This window comes from Halyomorpha halys, unplaced genomic scaffold (genome assembly GCF_000696795.3).
Source record: "Halyomorpha halys isolate HHAL.00 unplaced genomic scaffold, Hhal_1.1 Scaffold2040.1, whole genome shotgun sequence".
Lineage (NCBI taxonomy): Eukaryota > Metazoa > Arthropoda > Insecta > Hemiptera > Pentatomidae > Halyomorpha > Halyomorpha halys.
The window spans coordinates 56,379-65,076 of record NW_027115559.1 but is presented as its reverse complement, the minus strand read 5'-3'; the positions used below and the strand labels follow the sequence as shown (position 1 = coordinate 65,076).

Genomic DNA, 8,698 nt, shown 5'->3' with positions numbered 1-8,698 from the left:
CCGACAATCTTCTTCAAGAAAAATAAAAAGGTTTAATGTTTAATCTATTACATACACACAGCCCTCTTTGCACTTTTTGAATTTGTATTTCTTTTGGATTTAATTGTAAATAACTAGTTTATATCTATCTACTTATGTAGAAACTTTTAAAAAATTTATAAATTAATTTTTTGTATTTAGTATTGTTATAGGCAACTCTCTTTTTATAATGTTTATATCCAAATTCAATGAAATATAAAAATAGTAATTGTATTCTTTATATAATAGTTTCAAATATTTTTATGTAAAACCATAGACAAAAATTGGCCTAACAGTACCTAGAAACAAGATAAAATACAATCTGATCAAAGAACTGTTAGGATGATTTCATTGATGTTAATATAATTTATTAATTAAATAAATATTTTCTAAATCGTTTTGTTAATATAATAATACAATAATCTGCTTACTTATTCTTTCAAAGAAGGGTTAATTCCAAGGTTTTAATAAAATTTCCCTTAAGAAGAGATTCCAATGCGTGTCTCCAGTAAGCGGTAACATTGCAACATGGACAGTTTCCAGTCACTTCATACAAAAATGGTTATAATAATATGCAATAGACCAATATATCATGTAATCAAATTATTTATTATTAGCACATGAAAATTCAAATTTAAATTATTATGTACGGATGATTTTAGTATCAGTCAGGATGGCCGAGCGGTCTAAGGCGCTGCGTTCAGGTCGCAGTCCACTCTGTGGGCGTGGGTTCGAATCCCACTTCTGACATGGCTTTTTTTTTTCTACGTTTCTATGTAATTAAATTAAGGTTCTAGTAGTTTTCAAATCACGAATTTTTTAATCATTATTTTACTATTTATTTAAATTTACTTAAAGCATTATTATACGTAAGAAAATGCCTGTTAGATTAATAATTTAATATAATATCAAAACTGCGTTAACAATATTTTAAACATTTTTTTTTATTAAATTCTTCTTTACTGAGTCTGATTGATCACTTATATGAACAAATAACATAGAAAAGGTTAAAAAATAATTTATGATAAAATAAAAATGACTACATTACAAAGGGTCACCCTTTCAAATCTCGAAGAAATGCTTGTAAATATTTATTTAGAAAAATAAAAAAACATTCATAATTGAAAATAAATAACACAGTTTTACTAAATTAAATCAAAATAAATTATCACATACCAAAAATAAATTCTCATTGTATCAGGATTGTAATTTCAACTGCGGGTGATTTTCAGTAAAAATTTGAGGACATACTTTTTATGTATCCTTCTACTGTTTTCAGGTCGAATTCTAGAATAATGTTGCGTTTTTTTTCACTAATTTCAGTCTTATCACCTATTTTTGAAGCAGAAATTATGATAAATTAAAAACAATAAAGATAGAATATGTTTCATTCAAAAGGAAAATTAGCATTCAGCGTTGTGATGATGAGGAGAAGAAATAGTACCTTTTCAAAAACTAAATGAAACGGTCGAAAATTACCGGCAGTGTTTTTGTGATAGAAAGTAAATCATCCATCTGAATTTTTCTTAAGATGGCAATAATTTAATTAAAATATTTAACTTCTAAATTAAGTAAGTTACAAACCTAAGTACAAACTAACGTTTCGTTATCATTAGATTAGAACATATGGGTGATACACAAAATAATTAAATTTTTTACTGGACTTATTGTTAGTGTTTATTCTTTGCATGTGCGGTAGTATTTAGTGGTATGCCAATTTTTAAATAAAATTAATAATTTTATTTAAATTGGTAAATTAATAATTATTCTTTACTGTATACAGAAGGTAAACAAGTTATATATACGAGTGTATTTTGTTTAATTGACTAACTATATTGAGCACCATGTACCAGAGAAATCATGAAGAAACGAATAAATTTTCGATAACTTTTGAGTCTTAAACTCCCACACCTGTCATAACAGAAAATGCAAATTCTCTAGTAAGATTAGAAGGTCTATAATATTATGATAATGGGTTTCAAGACTTTGAAGAGTTCTAATGAGGACCACATAGTCGAATGGTTTTCTTCATTTGGCCCGTTATTTCAGTATTCTCTTTACATTTTGTTGCAGTTCAGCAGCAGCATCTCTGATTTTAATATATTATTTTGTTCTCATAAATCATTTCTCCATTGCACAATAAGGATTTTCGGGATAAGTATGTAAAATAACACTTCTTTCTCTCAGTAATTTTTTACATAATGTATTAACACTTATATACTTCTTTCTCAAATTGTCCAATTATGACGTAGCCAGGAACTGCTGCTGCTCTAGTACTCATATAAGAAACTCATCAAAAACTAACTTTTTTTTTATTAGGATAGAGCCCTGTCGGTATCCCCAAAATATCCTTAAAAAATACCTCAAATCCTTACAAGACTGTCATGGAGGTAGCTTTTCAAGAGGGCACAGAAGTTGCTGGGTGCACCATATCTATTCACATGCTGTCGATATTGTAGGATAAGTCAAATAGAAACATAAAATATCACTATTTTTTCTCACTCTTCACCTTTATTCAAGTAAGTGATTTCCTTGCTCTAAATGGAGCCAAATGTCGTGGATGGCTTGCTTTAATCAAAACTAGTTGCACGGCTGCAAATATGATGTTCTCTAGGACTTTTTTTATCATAAGAAGAAAATATACATCCCTATAAGACATTGGGAGTTGCTTGGATCTCTAAAGCAGTCTGAAATCGTGGTCTTCCATTTTATAGGGATCACTTCATCTCTAATTCAGCCAACAATCGAAAATTCCTAGGAATTTTTCTTTGTTTTCCTAAAAAAATGAGATACTACTCAAAATTTCCGTATCCATAGCTTCGATGTCCCAGGATCCACGGTACAATGATGAACTAGTTATCATCATAAATTATCTCATATTAAAAAATATCATTTCATTTATTAATTTATTAAAAATTTAATTATTAATTGATGATAGATTATGTTGCAATGATCCTTATTTTATATTAACTCCAATGTTTTCCTATATTTATTGCTAAATTCAGGGACAGGACTTTGAAATGCTGTTTATTTTTTTTTATACTTCATTAAAATCCTTAATTCCAGTCACATTGTGTTTATTTATGTATTACCATATAGTGGTATTTAATCATGTAATTATTCATGTCAGTACTTTTAGAAATATCTGAAACTCTACTTTATTTCGAAAAAAAAAAATAATAACAAATTGAAATGTCAAATATGATTATAAATCATGGTGTAATTCTTACTAAAATTAACGTTTAACAAATTATTGAAGGATGGACTATCATATTTCAAATTTCAAAAATAAAAATAAAATTCTTAATATTAAAAAAAAAATATTAAATAAGTTTAGTGGATGTATAGAATACATATCCCTATAATTGTTACAAATTAATATTTTCAAAGAGAGAATTTTTTGGATATCAATAGAAAATAAACATTAAATACAAGAATAATGTATATGTTGAAAAACACTTTATTCATTAATGGATAATTATAATTATGTTTCAAATTAATTATAATAAAATTAATTTGTTTAAATCTTAAATCTTGTAGTTTTAAAATTAATAAATTAAGTTATTATGCCCATATATAAAGAGCTTATAATGGTAGTCAAGGTATTAATAAATACACATTAATATTATGGCATGATGTCATCAAGTATGGATAATTATACTTCTTATCTTGTTTCTTTATTTTATTTATTTACCTCTGTTTGCCTAGAGTAAAGAGAGGAGGATGGTCTAGTAAGCAAAATAGCACACACACACATATATATATATATATAAGTTCAAGATTAAGAAAAATAAACACAAACATAATTAAGAAAGGAAAAAAAAAATGAAAAAGATAAAAATTTTAGTGTAAAAAAATAAAAAAATAATTAACAACAAAATGTAATAAAAAAAAAATATATAATTAACAAAAAATACAATATATAAAAAACTATAGATTTTCTTTTCCTTTTTTTCTTATATCATTGCTTCCTTTCTTTTCATTAACCAGATATCTCATTTTTATATTATATTATTTCTCTTTCTTACATTTGTTATTCCCTCTTAACTATTAAAATGAAATAAAAAAGGACTTGTATAAAAATTTTTAAAAAATACAACAAAGATCTTAAATAATGTATAATTTTAACTCATGTATTAAACCAAATAAAATAGGTATATATATAAATAAAAGAATAAAAAAATTAAAATAAAATGAATAATTATATAAGAAAACATACACAAAATTAAAATACATGAAAGAGAGATATGATATTAACTAGTGAAGAATGAATGGAACAGCGGTTAGTTAAGCAGGCGACCACTAGGTAGAGTCAGCGTCCATTTGCTTCTTCATATTTCATCTGCCAAGCCCATCTCACTGTTTCACTCCTCTCTTTCTCTTTTTCAATCTCATCTTCAATGTTTTTTCTGTTATTTTTCAAAATAAAAATATCTCAAGAAATTATTATTTTTAATTTTTATATTTTATTACTATACCAGTATTAATAAAAGGGTGAATAAATCTGACTTTTTAATATATTTATTAAGAACTTATTAATTGTACAATTAATAATTTATCATTTACTAATATAAATATTTACAGAATAGAGTTCATTTTAAGTCAGCAGTACTTATAAGAACTCTCCAGGCAATTTAGATTACAGATATCTACCAAAAATGATTCATTTATGAAAATTAGGATTTCATTTAGCAATTACAACGTTTTGGGTTTTATTAATTAAAATCCAAATGGAATAATTAATTGAAAATACATTTCACATAAATAATTATGAAAAAATATTTCATAACATATTTGAGAAAATTGTAATTTTACTATCAATACAGTTGAGAAATCCCATCAAAGTAGTTGGAAAATTTGAACTTTGATTCAAATTTGAAAGAAATTGTAGCAACCCTTATTTATGATATTGACGGATGCCAATAGATAAGTACAATGGTTGATTAAAAAACGTATAAAATTTCATTTTTTAATTCAATTGAATGTTTAGAAAATGAATATTTCTAGATTTTTTTGTTTTTTTTTTTAAAACTTTTTCACGAAAATTAAGTGAATATGAATATATAGAATAATTATTAGTAAAAAGTAGAGTAATGGATAATGTAATTGAAAATATAACACTGGAGTAATAATTAGAAAAATTAATTAATCATATTATAATTAACAATAGTAAAATTAAAAAACGGAAAAAGGAGTGAGCACGTAAATGAGATTTAATAGGAATCCAATTAGATATCATGAGTATATGTTTTTACCTTATTGGTTAATTACTTTGTTAATTTTTTTCTCTAAGTATTATGTACCATCAGTACATTTTCAAAGTACTGTTATGAATAATAAAAGGAATATTTTCAATTTTATTTTTCATTATAGTACTTGTCATTAATAACTGTTCTATTTATTTATATGTATATTGTTTAAATTTACTTAGATCTTTTTTGGTATAAACATTTTTATAGCTTGTTTTTATTTAGTCCGGAAGAACCCCTATAAAGTGGGGCGAAACGTTGATAAGTAATAACTTTTTTTTTTCAATTTCGTGTGCATTTTTTAACCACTACCTGTCTTTCTACAATTTAAAATTGACGTTTCAATTTTAATCAAATGATTATTACACACAGCTACGCCTCACCTGTAGTGACTAGTAAAAACTAAAAATTTATTGCTAACACAGCGAACTCTTTTATTTTTTAAAAATTTATAAACATACATAAACACGCACACGTATATAAATATAAACTAAGTGTAAGACTAATAACTCTCCCTTTCGAGGCTGCCTTGAAGATGGCTGTGGGAACATGGTGGGCCACTAAGGACAGGGGGTCCCAGGGGCTCCATTGAGCAGTTGCCGAGCCACCGCTGTTGAAACCCCTCCTTGAGGGCGTTCTGATTGAGCGACCCCTGGTTAGAAGGGAGGGGGTATAAGGGTTTGACCTTAGGGCCTTGTCATTAATGGAAGGTTATACAGCTTTGTTTTAGTATTTAATGCTTGCATTCATTGGGGTGGTTAAATCATGGTTGTTTCTGTTTAGTTAGAAACAAAGCGACTCATCCTATTTCACCTTTGACCAAAAGAGCCCTCTCGCATCGATTTGACACTCAACAGGTGTTTCCTCATCATTAACTAAAGAGTTTCTTTAAAAGTTAAGTATATTTTAACTGTATCAATTGTGTATTCTAACAACAATTAGAGTATTTTTTTTTTTTTAGGAATATAAAAAAATAATAAAATATCTTTTGTATTCAATGTATATATAAATTCAAGGTAATTGTAGGAAAAATGTTTTTAGAATTAATTTTTATTCATGTTTTAAAAAAAAATATATAAACATATGACTTTTATACACACTAAAGAAATAATTAATTGTATTTTAGCCAATGGGGGAATAAATTATTTATATTTGTAACTAAACCAACATTGCTTTTTTGTAATAAAACTTTGGTTACTGTAAAATGTTTTTCATTTTATTATTAACATAAACTTCGAATGATCCACTTTTTCTCTCAACTATTTATATTAAAATACTTCCAACGTTTCGGCCCTTAGACCATTCTCAAGGAGACAACCAATAAAATATGTTTGCATATTATTATTACATTATTTCCTTACACAATAATATAAATTTATTAATGTTTTTGAATATACCTTAATCATTGATTTCATAATTACATAAATAATCTATATATTAAATCAGCAATCTAATGTTTTTATTGTTTTATTCTTATCTCTGTCGAATAGAACCCCTAATTAGAATTACATCTTGACAAACGTCTAACTTGTAATCCTTATAAAATTTTTCACAAATAAAAACATCCATAATGTCCTCAATGTTCTATATTTGTAGCAGATTTGGCCAGAATCAGATTTTTTTTTCTAACCTTGCTTCGTATTCAATTCTTGTTAATCCAAAAAAAAGATGGCCTTGCAACCTTTTAATCTAGTAATTAGTAGATGAATCAAATATAATTTATTAAATAATGCTTTAATCCTAGAATACTAATCTACTTGCCTACTTTGGTAGGCAAGTCATACGCCAACTTTACTTACACTAAGAGATTTAAGACATTACTTTTTAAGAAATATAATCAAACTATTATTAATAGTTTTGATTAAAAATATGACAAATACAATTATGAGAGAAGCTTCGTAGATTGATTTTGTGAATTCAAATACATATCTTTTCCTTCTGTACATTATAAGAAGATAGTCCAGGTGGCTGTCAATTAAGGTTTAAAGTAGTAAAGATTAACAATTTATTAGAAATCAACGTTTCACCCTACTTAGCAGAACTTCATCAGAGCTAATGTTTGTAATTGAGATAATTGTTTAGGGATTATGTATATGGCAAATGACAAACAATATGATAAAACAATAGACTATCTTTCTACAACGAATTATTTTTTTTAGCCTATTTAAAATATTTTATTTTATTTATTTATTGATATTTACAACTGTATAAAAAAATACAACCAGTAAATTTGATCATAATGACATAATGATATGATACAGGATGTAGAGAAACTACCCAGTAGTAGAACTCTAAAAACAGTTTACAATATAAGGTCATGAGGCCATCTTCTTTTCAGGCGCCTCGGAGAATTGCCAGGAATGGAAGAGGAAGCAAGGTTAGAAACGAGTGGGTTTGGGTGGTTAGGGAGTTTATTATGGAAGGAATAATATCGGGTTCGGGCTAGATCGGTTACATAAGGAACATTTAGGTCTTTATGGATGGTTTTATTAGTAACAAAATAAGGAGCATTGGGGATTTTACGAAGGATTTTGGATTGTAAAGATTGGATACAAGAGGAATTCGAAGGTTTAGTGGAGTCCCAAAGCTCAACTCCGTAGATCCAGATGGGCCTTATTATTGTCATGTAGATCAGTCTTTTGTAATGAGTTGGAAGTTTAGACCGTTTGTCTAGTAAGTGCTGTAATAGTCGGAATCTGCGTGCAGTTTCCGGTCTTTTCAGTCTTGTGTGAGGATTCCAGGTTAGTCGTTTGTCAAAATGTAGTCCAAGATAACGAATCTGTTCTACAGGGGTAAGAGCCACATTATTAAAGTATACTGTAGGGCAGTCGGCAGGTTTACGACGAAGAGTAAATGTAATTTGTTGGGATTTATTTTTATCCTCCAATTTCGACACCATTCTCGAGGATTGTGATATGGGACTGGAGAGTTTGGGATGCAATCAAAGGGTTATTACTAACTGTGAGCACACATGTGTCATCAGCATACGTAGTAAGGATAGTGTTAGGAGTTGTTGGGATGTCAGCTGTATAGACGGTGTAGAGGATGGAACCGAGAATACTACCTTGAGGAACACCAGCGGATTGAAAATAGAGGGATGAATTGGAACCATTATTTAAAATATAATAACATTTTATGATATATTATGTACTAAGTTAAAATGTAAAATCCTTTTAGTGTAATTTATGGAGTGAATATTACACATTTAAATGAACTCTTAATGATAAAGTACTCCTTGGAAAATATATATAATTCAAAATTTATATGCGTCATAAACAATCTTTTTACAGCGAATATCAGAGATGGGCAAAATTAGCTAAAGTTGAAACTAATAGTTAAAATTTCCATGCATAGGACCTTTATTAATGAATAAACCATTTATAAATAAATGTCGTTTCTATGATAATTTTAGCTATTAATTTCAGCTAATT

The 8,698-nt window shown here is 27.4% G+C and overlaps 1 non-coding gene across 1 annotated transcript; it reads left to right on the top strand.

Moving 5' to 3' along the window:
• The first annotated feature begins 685 nt into the window (after window positions 1-685).
• TRNAL-CAG (transfer RNA leucine (anticodon CAG)) lies at window positions 686-768 on the top strand. Its single transcript has one exon. It is a non-coding gene; the product is annotated as a tRNA-Leu (tRNA).
• Window positions 769-8,698: the final 7,930 nt, after the last annotated feature.